This window comes from Oryctolagus cuniculus, chromosome 8 (genome assembly GCF_051225735.1).
Source record: "Oryctolagus cuniculus isolate XC-2025 breed Fujian yellow rabbit chromosome 8, ASM5122573v1, whole genome shotgun sequence".
Classification (NCBI taxonomy): domain Eukaryota; kingdom Metazoa; phylum Chordata; class Mammalia; order Lagomorpha; family Leporidae; genus Oryctolagus; species Oryctolagus cuniculus.
In genome coordinates, this window is record NC_142874.1 from 142,083,329 (window position 1) to 142,105,511 (window position 22,183).

At 42.9% G+C, this 22,183-nt stretch overlaps 1 long non-coding RNA gene across 1 annotated transcript; it reads right to left on the reverse strand.

The window, feature by feature from the left end:
• Nucleotides 1-12,232: 12,232 nt before the first annotated feature.
• On the reverse strand, nucleotides 12,233-14,471 carry LOC149125214 (uncharacterized). Its single transcript, XR_016212609.1, has 2 exons — nucleotides 14,124-14,471; nucleotides 12,233-12,472 (listed from the first exon to the last, which is right to left on the reverse strand). It is a non-coding gene; the product is annotated as an uncharacterized LOC149125214 (long non-coding RNA).
• Nucleotides 14,472-22,183: the final 7,712 nt, after the last annotated feature.

Below are 22,183 nucleotides of genomic sequence, written 5' to 3' on the forward strand. Positions count from 1 at the left end.
CCTGACGGTTGATGTACAATGGAACACTTTATCCATTTTAGTGTTTTTTTTTGTTCTAGTACCATTGGTTGAACTCTGTAATTAACACACAATTATTCTTAGGTGTTTAAATTTTAACTGAAAAGTGATCCCTGTTAGGAATTCGGAAAACATTATGCTGAGTGAAATAAGCCAATCCCAAAGGGACAAATACCACTTGATCTCCTTGATAGGTGACAACTAACTGAGCACCAAAAAGGAAACCTGTTAAAGTGAAATGAACACTATGAGAAACGGTGACTTGATCAGCCCTCACCCTGACTGTTGATGAGCAGCTTAATATGTTATCCCTCTTAGTATTTCTTTTGTTTGTTCTACTTAATACTTTTGGTTGAATACTGTAATCAAAACACAACTCTTCTTAAGTGCTGAAACTTAACTGAAAAGTGATCACTGTTAAATATAAGAGTGGGAATAAGAGAGGGAAGAGATGTGCAATTCGGGACATGCTCAAGCTGACTTACCTCAAACGGTAGAGTTAGAAACATACCAGGGTGTCGCTCCCCCTCTTCGTGGAGGAACGACACAGGACCCTGCGCTGTTCTTTCGTCTGCTCGGCCCTCCCCGGGTTTGCTGCTGGTTCTTCCCGGGTTGGCTACTGTCCCTTCCACCTCCGTGGAAGGGCAGTTCCCCCTGGCCACATTCCCCACTTCCGCAGGGGAGCGGCACACTGCCGGCCGGCTCTCTCGGGGGCTGCACAGGTGTTCCTCTTAGATGTTCCTCTTAGATGTTCCGGGTGCATGTTGTCTCTCTCCTCCTTTATAGTCCTCTTCCACCAATCCCAACTCTGCTACCCACACGCCGAGTACGCTGCTCTCCTCCAATCAGGAGCAGCTCCTGCAGCTTGTCAAGTTGGTGAGAGGCAGCTGGGTAGAAGCTGTTGCCTCCTCTCCCAGCACCATATTGTGGGAGAGCAGATGCATAGAATAAGTCTTAATTCCAGTAACTTAGTCTAGTCCGAGTTGCTCCCCACACCAGGGGATTCAAATTCAGTCCCATCGAGGTGGCATGTACCAATGCCATCTCACTAGTCCCAGTAATCAATTTCTGTTCACAATTGCCCATAATGATAGGACTAAGAACCAAAGGGATCACATAAACAAGAATAGTGTCTGCAAATACTAGCTGATAGAATCAAAAAGGGAGAGAATGATCCAACATGGGAAGTGAGATACACAGCAGACCCATAGAATGGCAAATGTCCTAATAGCACTCTGGCCTCATAATCAGACCTTAAGGCATGCGGATCCAGCTGAAATGCCCATGAGAGTATTTCAGGCATGGAAAGCCAAGACACTCTGGGGAAAAAAAAAAAAAACCTAAATGAAAGATCTCCACGAGTGAGATCCCAGTGGAAAGAACGGGTCATCAAAGAAGGAGGTACCTTTCTCTGAAGGGAGGAAAGAACTTCCACTTTGACCATGGCCTTGTTTAAAAATGATCAGAATCAGTGAACTCAGGGGGCTTCCATAGCCTTTGCAGCTCATGACAAGAGCCTAGGGTGATTACTGATGCCATAAACAAGAGCGTGAATTTGTTAAGTCAACAACAGGAGTCACTGTGCACTTACTCCTCATGTAGGATCTTTGTCCTTAGTGTGCTGTACATTGAGATCTAATGCTATAACTATACTCAAACAGTATTTTTCACTTTGTGTTTCTTTTTGGGAGCACACTGTTGAAATCTTTACTTAATGTATGCTAAACTGATCTTCTGTATATAAAGAGAATCGAAAATGAATCTTGATGTGAATGGAAGGGGAGAGGGAGTGGATAAGGGGAGGGTTGTGGGTTGGAGGGACGTTATGGGTGGGAAGCCATTGTAATCCATAACCTGTACTTTGGAAATTTATATTCATTAAATAAAAGTTATAAAAAAAAGTCTAACAACATGAAGAAACACAGGGTGCAAAGGAATCAAGGCAACATAGGTGTAAGAACAGAAAACACCAAATTAAATGGCAGATTTAAATTGACATGCTTCTGAAATCACAGTAAGTTGTTTCTTTTACTTAAGGAACAAATGTTATTAAAATGTATTAAATATAAGTAAATGATCATAAAATGTTTTTGAAATAAACAAGTAAAACATTAATTGTGAAGTAATTAAAATAAAAACACAAAGATATGAACAAATAAAGATTTTTTTTGATAGGCAGAGGTAGACAGTGAGAGAGCAAGAGCGAGAGAGAGAGAGAAAGGTCTTCCTTCCATTGGTCCACCCAAGTGTCCGCTGCAGCTGACGTGCTGTGGCTCACTAGGCTAAGCCTCTGCCTGTGGCCCGGGACACTGGGTTCTAGTCCCGGTTGCTCCTCTTCCATTCCAGCTCTCTGCTGTGCCCCGGGAAGGCAGTGGAGGATGGCCCAGGTCCTTAGGCCCTGCACCCGCATGGGAGACCAGGAGGAAGTACCTGGCTCCTGGCTTCGGATCAGCCATAGTGGCCACTTGGGGGGTAAACCAACGGAAGGAAGACCTTTCTCTCCCCCCCCTCCACTGTCTATCTCTGCCTGTCCAAAAAAAAAAAATGTTACCAACTAAAGTTGACTTCATCACAAACAGACTTCTCAAAGAGGTTTTAAAGGAAGTTCTCTATAGTTAAATAGGAAACAGACACCAAATAGTAAGGAAAATATCAGAAGGTATGAAACCTACTGGTAAGTGGAGTAAACTATACAGAAAAATTTAGAATGCTTTAATTTTGTAAAAATAGCACATATACATTCTTATCTTTAATATGAAGAGTAAAGAAGAAGATTATTAAAAAAAGTACATTAATATGTTAAAAGGCAATTAGACAGGTCGGTGCCATGGCAATGGTGGGGTGCTATATATCAATAATTACCTTAAAATAATGGATTAAACCCTCTAACTGAAACATATCAAGTGACTGACTGAATGAAAAAAGAGCCTATTACATGTTGAGTACAAGAATAGTCACCTCTAACCACACAGATAAGCTGAAAATGACAGGATAGAATAAGGTAGCATATGCTATGTATGGCTATTCATATATCACATAAAATACATATTAAATCAAAAGTAGTCAGAAGAGACAAGGCAAGTTATTATAGTATGATGAAGGATTCAATTCTGCAAGATTGAATAACAACTTTAGTTTTTAACTTTATTTATGTTATACCAGTTTCATGTATTTCCTATATACAGATTTGGGAACATAGTGATACTTCCCTCTCTTCTGCCCATGCTCCAACCCTTCTTCCTTCTCCCTCTCCCATTCCCACTCTTAATTTTTACGGAGACCTACTTTCAGTTTACTTAATGACTGTAAGGTTAACCCTACCTTAGCTAAAAGAATTCAACAAAAAGTGTGAAGAAAAAAAAAAAACAACAACAACAAAACACTGTTCCAAACGGAAGAGACAAGGGCTGTAAACCATCATTGAATCTCAAAATTTCACTCCATTACATTTTAGGTGCTCTATTAGTTACCGCTGATCAGGGAAAACATATCTGTCTTTTTGGGACTGGATTATTTCACTCAGTATAATGGTTTCCAGTTGCATCCATTTTGTTGCAAAAGACAGGATTTCCTTTCTTTCTTTCTCTCTTTCTCTCTCTCTCTATCTCTCTTCCTTCCTTCCTTCCTTCCTTCCTTCCTTCCTTCCTTCCTTCCTTCCTTCCTTCCTTCCTTCTTTCGTGCCTGCCTTTCTCCCTTTCTCCCTTTCTTTCTCTCTCTCTCTTTCTTTCTCTCTCTCTTTCTTTCTCTATCTCTTTCTTTCTCTCTCTCTCTCTCTCTTCTTTCTCTTGTCTTTTTTACAACTGAGTAGTACTCCGTAGTGTATATATCCCATGATTTCATTATGTGGTCTTCAGCTGATGGACATCTGGGTTGAATTCACAACTTTTTATTTTATTTTATTTTATTTTATTTTTTTATTATTTTATTTTTTAACATTTATTTAATGAATATAAATTTCCAAAGTACAGGTTATGGACTATAATGGCTTCCCCCCCCCCATAACTGCCCTCCCACCCGCAACCCTCCCCTTTCCTTCCCCCTCCCCCCTTCCATTCACATCAAGATTCATTTTCTTTTTTTTTTTTTTGACAGGCAGAGTAGACAGTGAGAGAGAGAGACAGAGAGAGAAAGGTCTTCCTTTGCCGTTGGTTCACCCTCCAATGGCCGCTGCTGCAGCCGGCGCACCATGCTGATCCGATGGCAGGAGCCAGGAGCCAGGTGCTTTTCCTGGTCTCCCATGGGGTGCAGGGCCCAAGCACCTGGGCCATCCTCCACTGCACTCCCTGGCCATAGCAGAGAGCTGGCCTGGAAGAGGGGCAATCGGGACAGAATCCGGCGCCCCAACCGGGACTAGAACCCGGTGTGCCGGCTCCGCAAGGTGGAGGATTAGCCTATTGAGCCACGGTGCCGGCAATCAAGATTCATTTTCAATTCTCTTTATACACAGAAGATCAGTTTAGCATACAATAAGTAAAGATTTCAACAGTTTGCACCCACATAGAAACACAAAGTGAAAAATACTGTTTGAGTACTAGTTATAGCATTAAATCACAATGTACAGCACACTAAGGACAAAGATCCTACATGAGGAGTAAGTGCACAGTGACTCCTGTTGTTGACTTAACAAATTCACGCTCTTGTTTATGGCATCAGTAATCACCCTAGGTTCTTGTCATGAGCTGCCAAGGCTATGGAAGCCTTTTGAGTTCACCAACTCTGATCATATTTAGACAAGGTGGTAGTCAAAGTGGAAGTTCTCTCTTCGCTTCAGAGAAAGGTACCTCCTTCTTTGAAGACCTGTTCTTTCCACTGGGATCTCACTCGCGGAGATCTTTCATGTAGGTTTTTTTTTTTTTTTTTTTTTTTTTTTCCCAGAGTGTCTTGGCTTTCCATGCCTGTAATACACTCTGGCCTCAGAATCTGCCCTTAAGGCATGTGGAATTCATATCTTAGCTATTGTGAACTAAACTGTAATGAACATGGGGATACAGATCACTCTTTCCTGTGCTGATTTCTTATGATTTGGGTAAATTCCTAGCAGTGGGATGGCTGGATAATATGGTAGGTCTACCTACAGATTTCTGAGGTATCGCCATACTGTCTTTAAATATACATCCATAAAATATGTGTACCCAATATGTAAACAAATATTGAGAGACTAGAAGAAACAGAGATTACAACATAATAGTTGAGTGCTTTAAGACTCCATGCAAGGACTATGGCAAGGTGATTCAAAATCACAACAGAGAGGTTGGATTCAAACATTGTGAAACTAAAGGCAGGAGAGCATTTACCTGCAGAGTGGGCTGGTGGAAAGCAGGAGAGGATGTCAGAGGGGAGGCTGGTCAATGTGATTAAGCCCTCTGTGCTTGCTAATGAGCATTCACTCAGGTAAGACTCCCAATGCCCCCAAAACATAGGAGTTCTATGTCCATGGACAGCTATGTGTCAAGGCAATGGATCCACATTTGACCTGTTCTTTATTGCGCTATTCTACCTCACAAGCAATGTATTTAAGGAAGAAAATGTCTTGTGGGTCTTCAGTAAACACAAAGCTCATGTTCATCTCATGAATGAGATTTTTTTTTTTTTTTTTTTTACAGGCAGAGTGGACAGTGAGAGAGAGACAGAGAGAAAGGTCTTCCTTTGCCGTTGGTTCACCCTCCAATGGCCGCCGCTGCAGCCGGCGCACCGTGCTGATCCGATGGCAGGAGCCAGGATCTAGGTGCTTTTCCTGGTCTCCCATGGGGTGCAGGGCCCAAGCACCTGGGCCATCCTCCACTGCACTCCCTGGCCATAGCAGAGAGCTGGCCTGGAAGAGGGGCAACCGGGACAGAATCCGGCGCACCGACCGGGACTAGAACCCGGTGTGCCGGCGCCGCAAGGTGGAGGATTAGCCTATTGAGCCACGGCGCCGGCCCTCATGAATGAGATTTGTGGCACATCTGAAGCCCCCAAATTTTCACTGTTCATTTGGAGGTGCTTACACATCGTCGGCAGCAACTGTGTCCCCGTGTTTTACATGTATCATTTGTCCAAGGAAAGTTATAGTAGTGGTGAGAGCTGTGAGGCACAGACAGGATATTCCTCATCCACTTCTTTTCATTTAATTGACACTTGCTGCTCAGCACACCTGCTTTCAATTCGCTTCCATCTGCCTGTGTGGCAACTCACCCTTCTCCTCTGAGGGAGTCAGATCATGACTCTGTCTGGCCCTTGCCATTGTATCATGCTGTCCCCTAACGTTCTGCTCTATCTGTTCTCCTCAGCTATTCCAGGTTTGAACCTTTGCTATATTTCAGTTTAAAAGGCTTCACAGGGGCTGGAACTGTGATGTAGCAGGTAAAGCAAACTTTGTGACACCAGGATCCCATATGGGTGACAGTCCAAGAACTGACTGCTCTGCTTCTGATCCAGCTCCCTGCTAACATGCCTTGGAATGCATCAGAAGAAGGCCCAAGTGATTGGGTCCCTGCACCTACATGGGAGACCTAGGGGAAGCTCCTGGCTCCTGGCCTCCGCCTGGCCCAGCCCAGCCATTGAGGCCATTGGAGAGGTGAACCAGTGAATGCAAGCTCACTCTCTCTGTCTCTATTTCTACCTCTCTTTCTGTAACTCTGACTTTCAAATACATAAATAAATCTTTAAAAAGAGGCATCGCAAGTCTTTCCTTCACATTGTCTTCCTTCATTCTGAGGTGCTCTGGCTACATGATGTCACATGGATGTCTTAATCCGCAAATGCTAAAGCTTTTAATGATTCTATTCAATTTTTTTTTGACAGGCAGAGTTAGACAGTGAGAGAGAGAGAAACAGAGAGAAAGATCTTCCTTTTCTGTTGGTTCACCCCCCAAATGGCAGCTACTACCAGCGCACTGTGGCTGGCACACTATGCAGATCTGAAGCCAGGAGCCAGGTGCTTCTCCTGGTCTCCCATGCGGGTGCATGGCCCAAGCACTTGGTCCATCCTCCACTGCACTCCCGGGCCACAGCAGAGAGCTGGACTGGACCAGGAGCAACTGGGACAGAATCTGGCACCACAAACGGAACTAGAACCTGGGGTGCGGGCGCTGCAGGAGGAGGATTAGTCTGGTGAGGTGCGGCGCTGGCCCGATTCTATTCAATTTGTAAAGAGTATATTGTCATGAACTGGATACATGGATTTACTTAAATCTAGTCATTTCAGTTTTCTTCTGTGCAGTTTGACAAAAATGAAGTAATTTTGTATCAATATATGAAAATTGGATCAAATCAATAAATTAATCAAAATCGACTCATTGATCACTACTGTGTGTTAGGCAGTTATCTAGGCACCAGGAAACAATGATAAAGAAAACACAAGGCTTAAATTCTAGTGTAGAAAGGCAGATTTTTAAATAGAATAATTAATGAAAATGTGTAGCATGTTAGGTGATTTAAAAATCTCTAGAAATATGCATTTGGGTTGTGGACATGTTGCAATGTTGCACCTGAAAATCCCCCAGTGACAAGGGGAGATGTTACCAGTGGTTGGAGGAGCTGGGGAGCAAGCCTGAGGGATGCTGGGTTCAGTGCGGATGCATGAAGTCAGCCTGACCCGCTGGACAGATTTGAAAAATGTGAAGACTTAGATATAGTCTACAACACTTCAAGCCAGTGGCAGTCAGAGAAATTGGAAGAGCACTTCCTGACCTTCACATGTAAAATTCCAGTAGTTAAACTGCACCTTCTACAAATTGGGGAAGAACTGGTGCATTTCTATGTCAGACTCAATGATGAACTCCTCTCCCTGGAGTCTGGGCTGTGTTTCCCCAGTCCTAATGGGTCTCAGTAGGGTCCTGGTCCCTTGGGCAAGCCTCCTTCAGACCCATCTCATAGAGTACTGGGGGATTTGACTCTATTCTGGACATGTTGGTAATTGTTCTTGGTGCTGGTGTCTGCACGTTGTGTCTGTTGCATTGTTAGAACCAAGAATGGGGGATAATCACACTTAAAACACTGCTTCTGTCTTTGTAAATGTAGTTTTCTCTCACTGTGTTGCCTTACTGGGAGAATGTACCAGCGACTGTGCATTACAATAAACAGAGATGCACTTAGATTTTCCTGGGAAATCTAGATCCACGGTAAGTAAAAGGGGTCTAGGGCTCACAACTGGACTCCTCATTGGAGCCTTGTGGCCCTGACCTGTTGCTGTTTAAGGAATGTGTCTGATACGTGTCCATGAGTTAGTGGGTATCTGATTGAGGGAAATAATTCAGAGAGGAGAAAGTTTAACACAGCAACAATTAACAGGTGAGACTTGCCCAGTGGAGACTGTGCCTATCAGTAAACACGACTTCAAGGAAGGAAAACTTAAGACAAGCTGAAAGAATACAGTGCTTTGGTACCAATGTTGTGGTGGGCAGGGATGGGAGACAGAGCAGCAGGATGAGTTATGACTGCCCCAGCAGAGACTCAGTGTGTGTGTGGAGGGCAGCATTGTTGCTGTCTTTTGTAAGAACTGGTTTACCTTGACATCATTCGCTGATGCACATGATGACTTTGGGTATGAAAACATGAGAATTCCTAAGTACCATGAACTCTCCATACTGGAGAGTCATATTGTTCATTCTAGTGCCTTATCCTATTTGCACCTACACACTCAGATTTTCAGAATAACACATATGGAATCTGGAGACTATTCCATCTGAGTAAGAAGGTGTGTGGTAGGAACATTACTCTAAAAATGTCTGGTGGGATTCTCCAACAAAATGCTCTTTTAGCACTGGAATGTTTCACTGAGACAGAGTTGCTGGGGCTTTCGTATTCGACTGAATTATTTGTGGGGTGATTTTGACCATTGGACGTATGGAATGTGAAACACTATTCACAAATAAATCCACAACAGAAGCTAAATTTTTTTAAAGATTTATTTTATTTATTTGAAAGGCAGAGTTGCAGTGAGGCAGAGGCAGACAGAGAGAGGTCTTCCCCGCTGGTTCACTCCCCAAATGGCGGCAGTGGCAAGAGTTGCGCCAATCCGAAGCCAGGAGCCTGGACTTTCTTCCAGGTCTCCCCTGTGGGTGCAGGGGCCTAAGGACTTGGGCCATCCTCTGCTGCCTTCCCAGGCCATTGCAGAGAGCTGGATCGGAAGTAGAGCAGCCGGGATTAGGACCAGTGCCCATATGGGATGCCGGCGGTGCAGGTGGTGCCATACCATAGTGCCAGCCCCCTAAACTTTTTTTTTAACTTTAATTTAATGAATATAAATTTCCAAAGTATGGCTTATGGATTACAATGGCTTCCCCCCCATAACGTCCCTCCAAACCGCAACCCTCCCTTTTCCCACTCCCTATCCCCTTCCATTCACATCAAGATTCATTTTCGATTCTCTTCATATACAGAAGATCAGTTTAGCATACATTAAGTAAAGATTTCAACAGTTTGCTCCCACACAGAAACATAAAATGAAAAATAATAGATGATTTTTTAAATGATGATGAAATCAGATCAGACCTATTGTCATGTTTAATCCCAGTGAGAGTCAAGTTGGGAATTGATAATTTCTTTCTTTCTTTTTTTTTTTTTTACAGAAGATCAGTTTAGTATAGATTAAGTAAATATTTCAACAGTTTGCACCCCTATAGAAACACAAAGTGAAAAATACTGTTTGAGTACTCGTTATAGCATTAAATCTCAATGTACAGCACATTAAGGACAGAGATCCTACGTGAGGAGTAAGTGCACAGTGACTCCGGTTGTTGACTTTACAAATTGACACTCCTGTTTATGGCATCAGTAATCTCCTTATGCTCCAGTCATGAGTTTCCAAGGCTATGGAAGCCTTTTGAGTTCTCCGACTCTTATCTTGTTTAGACAAGGTCGTAGTCAAAGTGGAAGTTCTCTCCTCCCTTCAGAGAAAGGTACCTCAACAGAAGCTAAATTTTGTAGAAACTGGGACATAGAGCTGCCAAGCAGAACTGATCATGTTGTGTTCATCAGAAAGGAATCACAAAAAAACAAAGACAAAAACAAAAAACAAGAACTAAGGAAACAGGACTAAAGGCAAATAGAGTAGATACTTCTCTCCGTTTGAAACTTATTTTTCTTTCAAAAAATCCAGATTCTTAACTGGTACATAAAAAAAGAACATTTGTGTAGTGTTCAATTGAAATAAACATATTGCCTTTTTTATAGTGGAAACATTGAGTATTAACATTGAAAATCAGAGTTCAATTCTTTTAGTAGGATAAAACTTCTTTTTAAGTCTATACACTGATGACTAGCACTTTCCCACCATCTTTATAAAAACTGCTCCCTTGGGATCGGCACTGTGGCAAAGCAGGTGAAGCCTCTGACTGCAATTCCAGCATCCCATATGGGCACTGGTTCAAGTTCTGGCTGCTCCACTTCGGATCCAGCTCTCTGGTATGGCCTGGGAAGGCAGTGGAGGATGGCCCAAGTCCTTGGGCCACTGCATCCCCATGGGAGGCCTGGAAAGCTCCTGGCTGCTGACTTCAGATTCGCACCACTCCGTCCATTCTAGGAGTGTGCCGGTGGGTGGATGACCTCTCTCTCTCATTCTGCATCTGCCTTTCTGTAATTCTGCATTTCAAATAGATAAATGAATCTTTAAAAAAAAATAAGAAAGCTAACCGGTGTTCATTACCATTGTTGTGTATTCAAAATCCACTGTACATGATCAGTTTCGTGTTACTGTACCTTAGTTTTTAACTGAAGGAACCATCTGGAACAATATCAATGTTAACTACATCTCAAAGAACAAAAGAAAAGCACAAAACCTTTTAGCATTGTTCCAACCAAATGTGTTAAAACTGTCATATTGAGACTCAATTCTCCTCCGGAAGGGAGTGTTCCATTTTCTGGATCTTCATAAAATTTCATGGTGCTGGAGTTCAACCAGTCATCTGGGGATACTGGATTATTTGAATAAAAATTGAAGAATAGTAACATGACTTGAAGCACTGTTTCTTTCTCTCAAATGTCTTCTCTCACAGTGGCATTCTAGGGAAAAACCTCCAGTGATCATGCATTATAATATCCATGGCTAAACTTACATATTATTTTTCTAAACAGGTGTTGTGAGATTGATTACAAGATGGAAACACTTATCCAGAACACATGAGGGGTCTAGGGCTCACAAATGGACCCCACACCAGGGACTTGTGCCTTCACCTAGTACTGTTTAAGGAATGTATTCTTCAGGTGTCCATGGGGCTGTGGGCATGAGGTGCAGGAAGGAGTTGAGACAGGATGCAGGCTCACATACAAAAACTGAGATGTCATAAGGACCATGGGAGATGGTGCCCATCAGTAACCATGAGTGAAAGGAAGGGAAAGGTCAGGCAGGCTCAGAAGAGTGCAGGCTTTGTGGTGCAAGTGTATGCTTGGCAGGAGCTGGGGACAAGACAGGGAGGGAGGGGAAGAATGGCAGCCTCAGTGCAGACTCGTGTGTGCACAAGGGCAGCATGAGTGCTGTCCTAGAGTGAGACCAGGTTGACCTTGACCTCACTCACTGATGCACATGGTTGCTCTTAGTATCAGAACATCTGGACCAAAATTACCATGGACTCCCCATTGCTGGAGACCTGCTTTCACCCTCACAGTTCCTAGGGGCATCCACTGAGTTGAACTACACAACAGCGTTAGGTTCACTGCTGCTCATGGACACTCAGGAGACTGACGTGGGGGATAGGATCTCCAGTTTATACTGGGCCTGCATGGTGATACTGAAATTGAGTCTGTCTCAGTGTGGGCTCCTATGCTTGTTTCTCTCCTCCACGGTGTTTATGAACTGCCCCTTCCCACCTGAATTCAAGGTAGATCAGTGCAGCTGTTGTGACCCCAGCTCTTGGTGGATGGGGAACAGGAGTCTCAGGTCAATACCCCAGTGCTATGGGTGTGAGGACAGTGATCCTTCCTGAGGTGTACTCATGGAGTGACCATAAACTTGAAGCAGACATAAATGCTTGCCTTAACACAGTGAACTCTTCTTCAGAGTGAATCTCAACTAAGTGTAGGTACCTGAACTGATAATCTAGGGGGACACATACATCAAAATCAGGACTTGAGGTTCCCTAGCACCTTTTGTTTCCTGAAGTATGTGTTTCTCCTGAATATTCCTAGAACTTGGAGGTAGTTTTTCCTTTGGAAAGTGTTTGGTTGCCCACAGTGCTAATTGCAGTTCAGTGTGACCCAAAAACATAGCAAATAGGAAAGAGATGTTGACACAGAGATTGGTTGCAAGGACTTTATATGAGATACAGAAAAAAAAACCTTAATGACAAGATTCTGAGTAAAGGTGGTTCTGTTCCATGTGTGGAGGCAATGATGAGTTCATTCTTCATGTCCTGGTCATGGTCTTCTGCAACAGACATAGGTGACTATAGGAAACTTATGGCAGATTCCTTTCTCCTCCTCTCCAATGCCACAGCGCCATTTGCAGCTACAGTATGGTTTCAGATTCTGTGGGCAACCTAGGGTACAGAGAGAGTGTCTGTCAATGAACACAGGGATCAAAGAAAAGCCAGCACCATTCCACATTGAGATGAGAGGGTCTCATGGGGGCTACATCTCAGCAAGCAGTGGGAAGAGCACCCAGCCACTGGAAGTAACAGACACAAGAAGTGTGGGGAGCATCTCGGACTAGACTAAGTTACTCGAATTAAGACTTATTCTATGCATCTGCTCTCCCACAATATGGCACTGGGAGAGGAGTAAACAGCTTCTACGCAGCTGTCTCTCGCCAACTTGAGCGATGACCTGCACGAGCTGATCCTGCTGCTGATTGCAGGAGAGCAGCGTACTCGGCGTGTGGGTAGCAGAGTTGGGATTGGTGGAAGAGGACTATAAAGGAGGAGAGAGACAACATGCACCAGGAACATCTATCTGAAGGAACACCTGAGCAGCCCCCGAGAGAGCCGGCTGGCGGTGTGCTGCTTCCCCGCGGAAGTGGGGAAAGTGGCAGGGGGAACCGCCCTTCCACGGAGGTGGAAGGGTTGGTAGCCAACCTGGGAAGAACCAGCAGCAAACCCAGGAAGGGCCGAGCAGACGAAAGAACAGCGCAGGGTCCTGTGTCGTTCCTCCACGAAGAGGGGGCGCGACAAAGAAGTGTTGTCACAAACACGATTTGAGACCCATTCTTCTTTGTCTGACTCTTTATGCTCCTGAGCTCGTCAAACACATCTGAACCCAGGTTCAGCTGGGTTTACCAGTTCTCAACGTTTCTCTACTAAGCAGTGTCAAATGTTGTCCTCACAACTGGGTATTCACATTTGACCCATGGTGACTTCCCTTAAGACTCTCCAAATTTGAACAAGGCTATTTCACAGCGTATGTTGGAATACACAGTCTTTTTAGGAGGAACATCTCCTAGAGTCATTTGACTTCTAATATATATACAATTTTATTTTATTTTTTTTATTTGACAGATAGAGTTAGAGAATGAGAGAGAGAGACATAGAGAAAGGTCTACCTTCTGTTAGTTCACCCCCCAATTTGCCGCTATGACCAGCACTGTGCCAATCCAAAGCCAGGAGTCAGGTGCTTCCTCCTGGTCTCCCACGTGGGTGCAGGTGCCCAAGCACTTGGCCATTCTACCCTGTCTTCCTGGGCCACAGCAGAGAGCTGGACTGGAAGAGGAGCAGCAGGGAATAGAACCTGGCACATATATGGGATGCCGGGAACACAGGTGGAGGATTAGCCAAGTGAGCCACTGCTTTGTCCCATATTTACTTTGTTTGTAACATTTAGTATTAACTCATAATACATTTGCACTTTTTGTGGGATACACATTATCTTAATAAAAAGTATTTGAATCCAGTCAGCTTGTAACCTCTGTAGTCGTCTAGATTTGTTGCATTTTGTATCAAACGTCCGCTTCTTTTCACTCTCTCTATAGGAAATGCAGAATATTCAGATCTATGGTTGTCCTACTGTGATGGGGAACACCAGGAACTACTAGCTGGACGTATCTGTTGAACTGAACCCTGTTGGAAAAAACTCAAGGCTATGAGAACCTAAGTAAATTCAGCAGAGTGACTGAGACCTTTGAAGACTCAATTCCAGAGCCTTCCTTCAATCCTCCTGCCTCAGTTTCCATAGTTCTTCCATGTTGGAGTCTCTCACCTCGGTTCTGAAGAGCAGAAGTTTCATCCTCTGCACAGGAGTTGGCCATGACCTTGTCTCCGACATCTGTCTGCTCCTGGTCTGGAATCTCTTCATCTGATGGTGACAAAGGCTTAGCCTTGGCCTGGAGTGCCACCAGGACAATGGCAGTGAGGAGGGTGAATGTCCTCATGTCTGGGAGTGAGCTGGAGGCAGGAAGAGCACGATTCTGAGTGTGCTATGCCTGAGAACGAGTCCTGATTATATAGTGCTAGGAGCAGGCTCTGTGACAAAGGCTGCAGTTAGAGACGGGGTGTCTTTGAACAGGAATTGAGAGCTGCCATGCCCACCAGTGCCTTTGATGGTGCTCTGTTCGCACCGCCTGTACTATGGCAGGCATCTGTGTGTTTTTTCTCCGTTTTTGCTTCATGCTGATAATCAAGATAAAGGACTGGATATTCCTCCTAATTCCCATCTGTTTGAATATTTACTGCAAGGTAATAAAGAGAAAACAAAGAGTCATTTCATTTGTTAATTTCTGGGAGCAAAGATTCTTATTTTCCAAACATGGGCCTGTTATCAATTTGAGGTTTAAACACTGAAGCCATACCTGGAGCCCAATGCAGAGGAGTGAAATTCTTTAGCATGTTCTAGGGTGTAGCCCTCCCCATGGAGGAGGAATGAGTTTTTGGGGTGTTAACTCCCTTTGGGCCAGTGTGAAGGGGAGAATTGCTGTCCTCATGCTGTTGTTGTCACCTGGTCAGGAGGCCTCTGGGGAGAGAGATGTTCAAATTGTTCAGAGGCACTTTCATTCCTGCAGGACATGTGTCTAAGCACAGCACTTGGAGGATATCCAGATACAGCAGTCTATGTTGAGAGATAGCAGAGGAATCAACACCATTACCTCTATCGTTTTTGAGACTGCAACTTTTACGTTTGGAAAATCTTAAAACCTGTAGAAGGACAAAAATTCAAATGCAGAGAGTCTGGTGAGATCCCATCCCTGTTCTCAGCTACGGTTCTGTCCAAATCTAACTACTGTCAACAAATATACACATTAGTCTGCACTAATATTTTCCTCTCATGCAATATCTTGATCACTTTGTATATCAAAACATGTTAGTTCTGTCATCAATATATATAAGTGTGCCAATATTCTGATATTCTCTGAGATAAACTGAAGGAAATCACAGTAAGAAACAAATGTCAAGCAGCAGGAGCGAGCAACTATATATCAACAATTACCTTGTATGTAAATGGAGTAAACTCTCTAGTTATAAATATGTCATGTACCTAAGTGAGTTAATGAAAAACTCAATTCTATGCTGCTTACAACATAGCTCCAATTCTAGGGACACATGGGCTTTGAAAGTAACAAATAGCATGAGATATTCCAAGCAGATGGAGTCCAAAAGAATGCAATAGCCTTATTCTACCAGATTAATAAATTAAAAGTGGTATAAAGAGATGGGAAGGCCATTATATAATGATGAAGGATGTAATTCACCAGAAGAAAATAACAACTTTAAATGTGCATCCACCCAATATGCCTTCACCTCGATACAGAAAGGAAATGATAAGAGACCAGAACAGTGAGATTCCAGTACGATAATGACAGAAAGGTGCTTTCTGTTTCTAGGAAAATCAAAGCTACCAAACATGAGAGGGTCATCCTATTCCCTTATCTTTTTCGCACCTACACACCCATGTTCTTAGACTAACATACATGAAATCTAGACGTTATTCCATCTAACAAAGAAGGTGTGTGCAGGGAATATTACTTTAAAAATGTGTTGTGAGATTCTGAAACTAAAGCACTGTGTCAGCATTGGGATATTTCACTGACACAGAGTTTGGGACTTTAGCATCTGACTGATTTTATTTTTGGGGGCAAAAATGACCATGGACATATAGATGGGAAACACTATTTTCAGAGAAATCAACAACAGAAGCTCTGTTTTGTAGAAAGTGAGACCTAGAGATGCCAAGCAGAATTGATCATGTTGTGTTAATCAGAAAAGAATCACAGGAAACGAGAACTAAGGAAACAGGACTAAAAGCAAATAGAGTAGATAGTTCTCTCCGTTTGAAACTTCTTTTTTCCTTAAAAAATCCGTATTGTTACCTGATACATAAAGATTGAACATTAATGGGTGGCAGAGCCAAGATGGCAGAGTAGTGTGGACGCACACTGATAGTTCGGGAAAAGATAGTTTAATAAGTGGAGTTACGGTAGTCTCAAAAAAAGGATCAATGAAAAATTGCAGAGGAAACTCTTTCGGATCTAGTGGCTGTGACCCGGAGGACCTACTGGGAGATCAAGGTTGCCCACTGGGTGCAAGCTGAGCCGAGGGAGCTGCGGAAGCCACCAGAGCCACTGGAGCCGCCGAGGCCAGGAGCCGCAGGGTCTGCACACCAGTGCTAGAAGGGGAGTGGATGTGACACAGACGACCAGCGGGAAGAGCAGGGACGCCCACGGCTCCGAGTCCACACATGGGCGCTGGAAGTGGGGGTGAGCTCTGTAACCCAAGACATTGGCGGGGAAATGGCAGACAGAGTCTAGAGGGAAGCAAGGAAAAAAAAATGTGGGGGATAGTGGTACAGATGAGTTTCCTTTTCCTCCGACCTTGCAAAGGCAAGCAAGAGACAAAGAGCAGGCCCCATTCTGGATATACATAACAAAAGGGTAGAGCTAATGACCTGAGCACTACAATTCAGTAGCCTAGGCAACCCAGTGGGAATCCACAAAAGAAACTGAGCCCACACAGATTCAGATCGGAAGGTAAATACCATCAATTTTACTCAGCCTTGCGGTATTACTTACCTCCTGAATAAAAAAATAAAAAAATTAAAAAATTAAAAAATAAATAAATAAATAAAAAGAGATTTACCATGCATAACCTGAGGGTGTCACCTTTGCACACACTTAACCTGGAGGAACCAAGCAGAGCTCTCTGGCCACACCCACCTCAAGCCTCCAAGGCTCCTCCAACAGCAGACAGTCCATGTAACACAGACACAGTATAAAAAAAAAAAAAAAAACCTCTTTTTTTTTTGTTTGTTCTACTTAATACTTTTGGTTGAATACTGTAATCAATACACAATTCTTCTTAAGTGCTGAAACTTAACTGAAAAGTGATCGCTGTTAAATATGAGAGTGGGAATAAGAGAGGGAAGAGATGTGCAATTCGGACATGCTCAGGCTGACTTACCTCAAACGGTAGAGTTAGAAACATACCAGGGGATTCCAATTCAATCCCATCAAGGTGGCATGTACCAATGCCATCTCACTAGTCCCAGTGATAAATTTCTGTTCACAATTGATCATAATGATAGGACTATGAGCCAAAGGGATCACATAAACAAGAATAGTGTCTGCAAACACTAGCTGATAGTATAAAAAAGGGAGAGAACGATCCAACATGGGAAGCGAGATACACAGCAGACCCATAGAATGGCAGATGTCCTAACAGCACTCTGGCCTAAGAATAAGCCCTTAAGGCACGCAGATCTGGCTGAAAAGCCCATGAGAGTATTTCAGGTATGGAAAGCCAAGACACTCTGGGGAAAAAAAAAAAAACACCTAAATGAAAGATCTCCACGAGTGAGATCCCAGTGGAAAGAACGGGTCATCAAAGAAGGAGGAACCTTTCTCTGAAGGGAGGAGAGAACTTCCACTTTGACCATGGCCTTGTCTAAATATTATCAGAGTTGGTGAACTCAGGGGGCTTCCATAGCCTTGGCAGCTCAGTGATTACTGATGCCATAAACAAGAGTGTCAATTTGTTAAGTCAACAACAGGAGTCACTGTGCACTTACTCCTCATGTAGGATCTCTGTCCTTAGTGTGCTGTACATTGAGATTTAATGCCATAAGTAATACTCAAACAGTATTTTTCACTTTATGTTTCTGTGTGGGAGCAAACTGTTGAAATCTTTACTTAATGTATGCTAAACTGATCTTTTGTATATAAAGAGAATCAAAAATGAATCTTGATATGAATGGAAGGGGAGAAGGAGTGGATAAGGGGAGGATTGCGGGTGGGAGGGACGTTATGGGGGGGAAGCCACTGTAATCCATAACCTGTACTTTGGAAATTTATATTAATTAAATAAAAGTTAAAAAAAAAAAAAACTCACAGTGAGGGAAGAATAATTAACAATGCCAAGCAACAAACACAAAATCAGGGAACAAGATTAACGAAGACACTCGACACCTTCAAATGAACAAAACACCCCAAGCCAAGATTATGAAGATGATGAGATAGAAGAAATGCAAGATATGGATTTCAAAAAATTTATTATAAGAACATTTAGAAGTTTTCAAAAGCAAATCCTTGAACTACAGAAATCCTTATTGGACAGGATTGAAAATCTCTCGTGAAAATGAAATTTTAAGGAAGAATCAAAATGAATTGCAGAAAGTAGTAGAACAGGAAAGGGTGATAGTGAATAGAAATCTAAATGAAATGAAGAGCTCAATAGATCAAATGACAAGCACATGAGAGAGCCTTAAAACAGAGTCAGTGAAACAGAAGAGAGAATATCGGACTTAGAAGACAGAGCACAGGAAAACATACAGTCAAACCAAAGAAAAGAAGAGGAAATTAGAAATCTAAAAAATATTGTTGGGAATCTACAGGATACTATTAAAAAAAAACCAACATTCAGGTTCTAGGAGTTCCTGAAGGCATGGAGAGGGAGAAAGGATTAGAAGGCCTTTTTAGTGAGACACTAGCAGAGAACTTTCCGGGTTTGGAGAAGGACACAGACATCCTAGTACAGGAAGCTCATAGAACCCCTAGTAAACATGACCAAAAGAGATCCTCACCACGACACGTTGTAATTAAACTAACCACAGTGAAACATAAAGAAAAGATCCTAAAATGTGCAAGAGAGAAACATCAGATTACTCTCAGAGGATCTCCAAGTAGACTCACAGCAGACTTCTCATCAGAAACACTACAGGCTAGGAGGGAATGGCGAGACATAGCACAGGTGCTAAGAGAGAAAAATTGCCAGCCCAGAATACTATATCCTGCTAAGCTTTCATTTGGGAATGAAGGTGAAATAAAGACCTTTCATAGCAAACAGAAATTGAAAGACTTTGTGGCCACTCGTCCGGCCCACCCTGCAAAAGATACTTAAAGATGTGCTACACTCAGAAACACAGAAACACGGCCATCAATATGAAAGAAGGGAAAGGAAGAACACCTACCAGTAAAAAGCATGGGAAGCTCAAAGCATATACTAGAAAATATCTCTGGGAAAATGGCAGGGCAAAGTCACTATGTGTTAATATCACATTAAACGTTAATGGACTTAACTCTTCAGTTAAAAGGTATAGACTGGCTGAATAGATTAAGGAACAAAACCCATCTATTTACTGCCTACAAGAAACACATCTCTCTAACAAAGAGGCATGCAGACTGAAATGAAAGGTTGGGAAAAGATATTCCATGCCAACAGAAACCAAAAAAAAGCAGGTGTAGCCATATTAATATCAGACAAAATAAACTTTAATACAAAAACTGTTAAGAGAGACAAAGAGGGACACTATATAATGATTAAGGGTTCAATTCAACAGGAAGATGTAACTATTATAAATGTATATGCACCTAATTACAGGGCACCGGTCTATTTTAAAGATATGTTAAGGGACTTAAAGGGAGATTTAGACTCCAATACAATAGTACTGGGGGACTTCAATACTCCACTCTCAGAAATAGACAGATCATCCGGACAGAAGATCAACAAGGAAACAGCAGATATAATTGACACTATTGCCCAAATGGATCTAAGAGATATCTACACAACTTTCAATCCTACATCTACAGACTTTACATTCTTCTCAGCAGTGCATGGAACCTTCTCTAGGATTGATCACATACTAGGTCATAAAGCAAGTCTCAGCAAATTTAAAAAAATTAGAATCATACCATGCAGCTTCTCAGGCCACAGCGGAATGAAGCTGGAAATTAGCACTCAGGAAACCCCAGAAAGTATGCAAACACATGGAGACTGAACAAAATGCTCCTGAATGAACACTGGGTCATTCAAGAAATCAAAAGAGAAATCAAAAACTTTCTGGAAGTAAATGAGGATAACAACACAACATATCAAAACTTATGGGATATGTCAAAAGCAGTATTGAGAGGCAAGTTTATAGCAATAGGTGCCTATATTAAGAAATTGGAAAGGTACCAAATAAATGAACTTTCAGCGCATCTCAAGGACCTAGAAAAACTGCAGCAAACTAGACAACTTGGAGGTAGTTTTTCCTTTGGAAAGTGTTTGGTTGCCCACAGTGCTAATTGCAGTTCAGTGTGACTCAAAAACAAAGCAAATAAAAAAGAGATGTTGACACAGAAATTAGTTGCAAGGACTTTAAATGGGATAGAGAAAAAAAAGTTAATGCAAGGTTCTGGAGTAAAGGTGGTTCTATTCAATGGGTGAAGGAAATGACAAGTTCATTCTTCATTTCTGTGTCTTCTTCTGGAACAGATATGGATGAGTGTAGGAACCTCGTGGCAGATACCACATACTTCTTCTCGAGGATCACAGCGTCTTATAAACTGAAGATCACTTTTGATGGTCCTGACTGTCGCGGGAATCTGGGCTGTTACGGGCGTCTCGGCAGTCTCATTGGTCCCAGGGGTCAGAGGTCTGGGTGGTAACAGGTTTCTCAGTTTTAACGGGGGTCTTGGCAGAATCAACAGTATCAGCAGACGAACAAGGATACAGAGAGAGGGTCTGGCAACGAACACAGGGTTCAAAGAAAAGCAGGGACTGTTCCAGCTGAGCTGAGAGGGTCTCATATGGACTACATCACAGCCAGCAGCAGGAAGAGCACCCAGCCCCTGGAAGTAACAGACACAGGAAGTGTGGTCACAAACACGATTTGAGACCCTTTCTCCTTTGTCCGAGTCTTTGTGCTCCTGACCTTGTCAAACACATCTGAACACAGCTTTAGCTGGGTCTCCAGGTTCTCAACGTTTCTCTACTAAGCAGTGTCAAATGCTGTCCTCATAACTGGATTACACATTTGACCCAGGGTGACTTCCCTTAAGACTCTCCAAATTTGGACAAGGCTATTCCAAAGACATATGTTGGAATACACAGTCTTTTGTGAGGAACATCTCTTTGAGGCTTTTGACTTCCAATGTTTATTCTATTTCATTTTATTTGTTTGTAACATTTAGTATTAACTCTTAATACATTTGTACCTCTTGGGGTATACACAATACCTTAACAAAGCACAGAGTGTACTTGGATCCAATCAGCTAGTAACCTCTGTAGTCCACACTTGAACCATTTTGTATTGAACGTTCCCTGCTTTGCAGTCTCTCTATAGGAAATGCCAGAGTATTCAGATCTGTGGTTGCCCTGCTGTGGTGGGGAACACTAGGAACTACTAGCTGGACATACCTGTTGAACTGAACCCTGTTGGAAAAAACTCAAGGCTATGAGAACCTAAGTAAATTCAGCAGAGTCACTAAGACCTTTGAAGACTCAACCCCAGAGCCTTCCTCCAACCTTTCCTCTTCAGTTTGGGTAGTTCCTCCACATTGGATTCTATCACCTGGATCCTGAAGAGCAGAGGTTTCATCCTCAGCAAAGGAGATGGCCATGACCTGGCCACCCACATCTGTCTGCTCCTGGTCTGGAATCTCTTCATCTGATGGTGGCACAGGCTCAGCCTTGGCCTGGAGTGCCACCAGGACAATGGCAGTGAGGAGGCCGAACATCCTCATGTCTGGGAGTGAGCTGGAGGCAGGAAGAGCAGGGTTCTGAGTGTTCTATGAGTGAAGACAAGACAGAGCAGGCTCTGTGACAAAGGCTGCAGTTAGAGACGGGCTGTATTTGATCCGGAGGTGAGGGCTGCCATGCCTTCAAAGTGCCTCTGCTGGTGCTCTGTTCTCACCGTCTGCATTATGGCAGGCATCTGTGTGTTTTCCCTCCATCTATGCTTCATGCTGATAATCGAGATAAAGGACTGGATATTTCCCTCCAATTCCCATCTGCTTGAATATTTACTTCAGAATAATAAAAAGAAAACAAAGAGTCATTTCATTTGTTAAT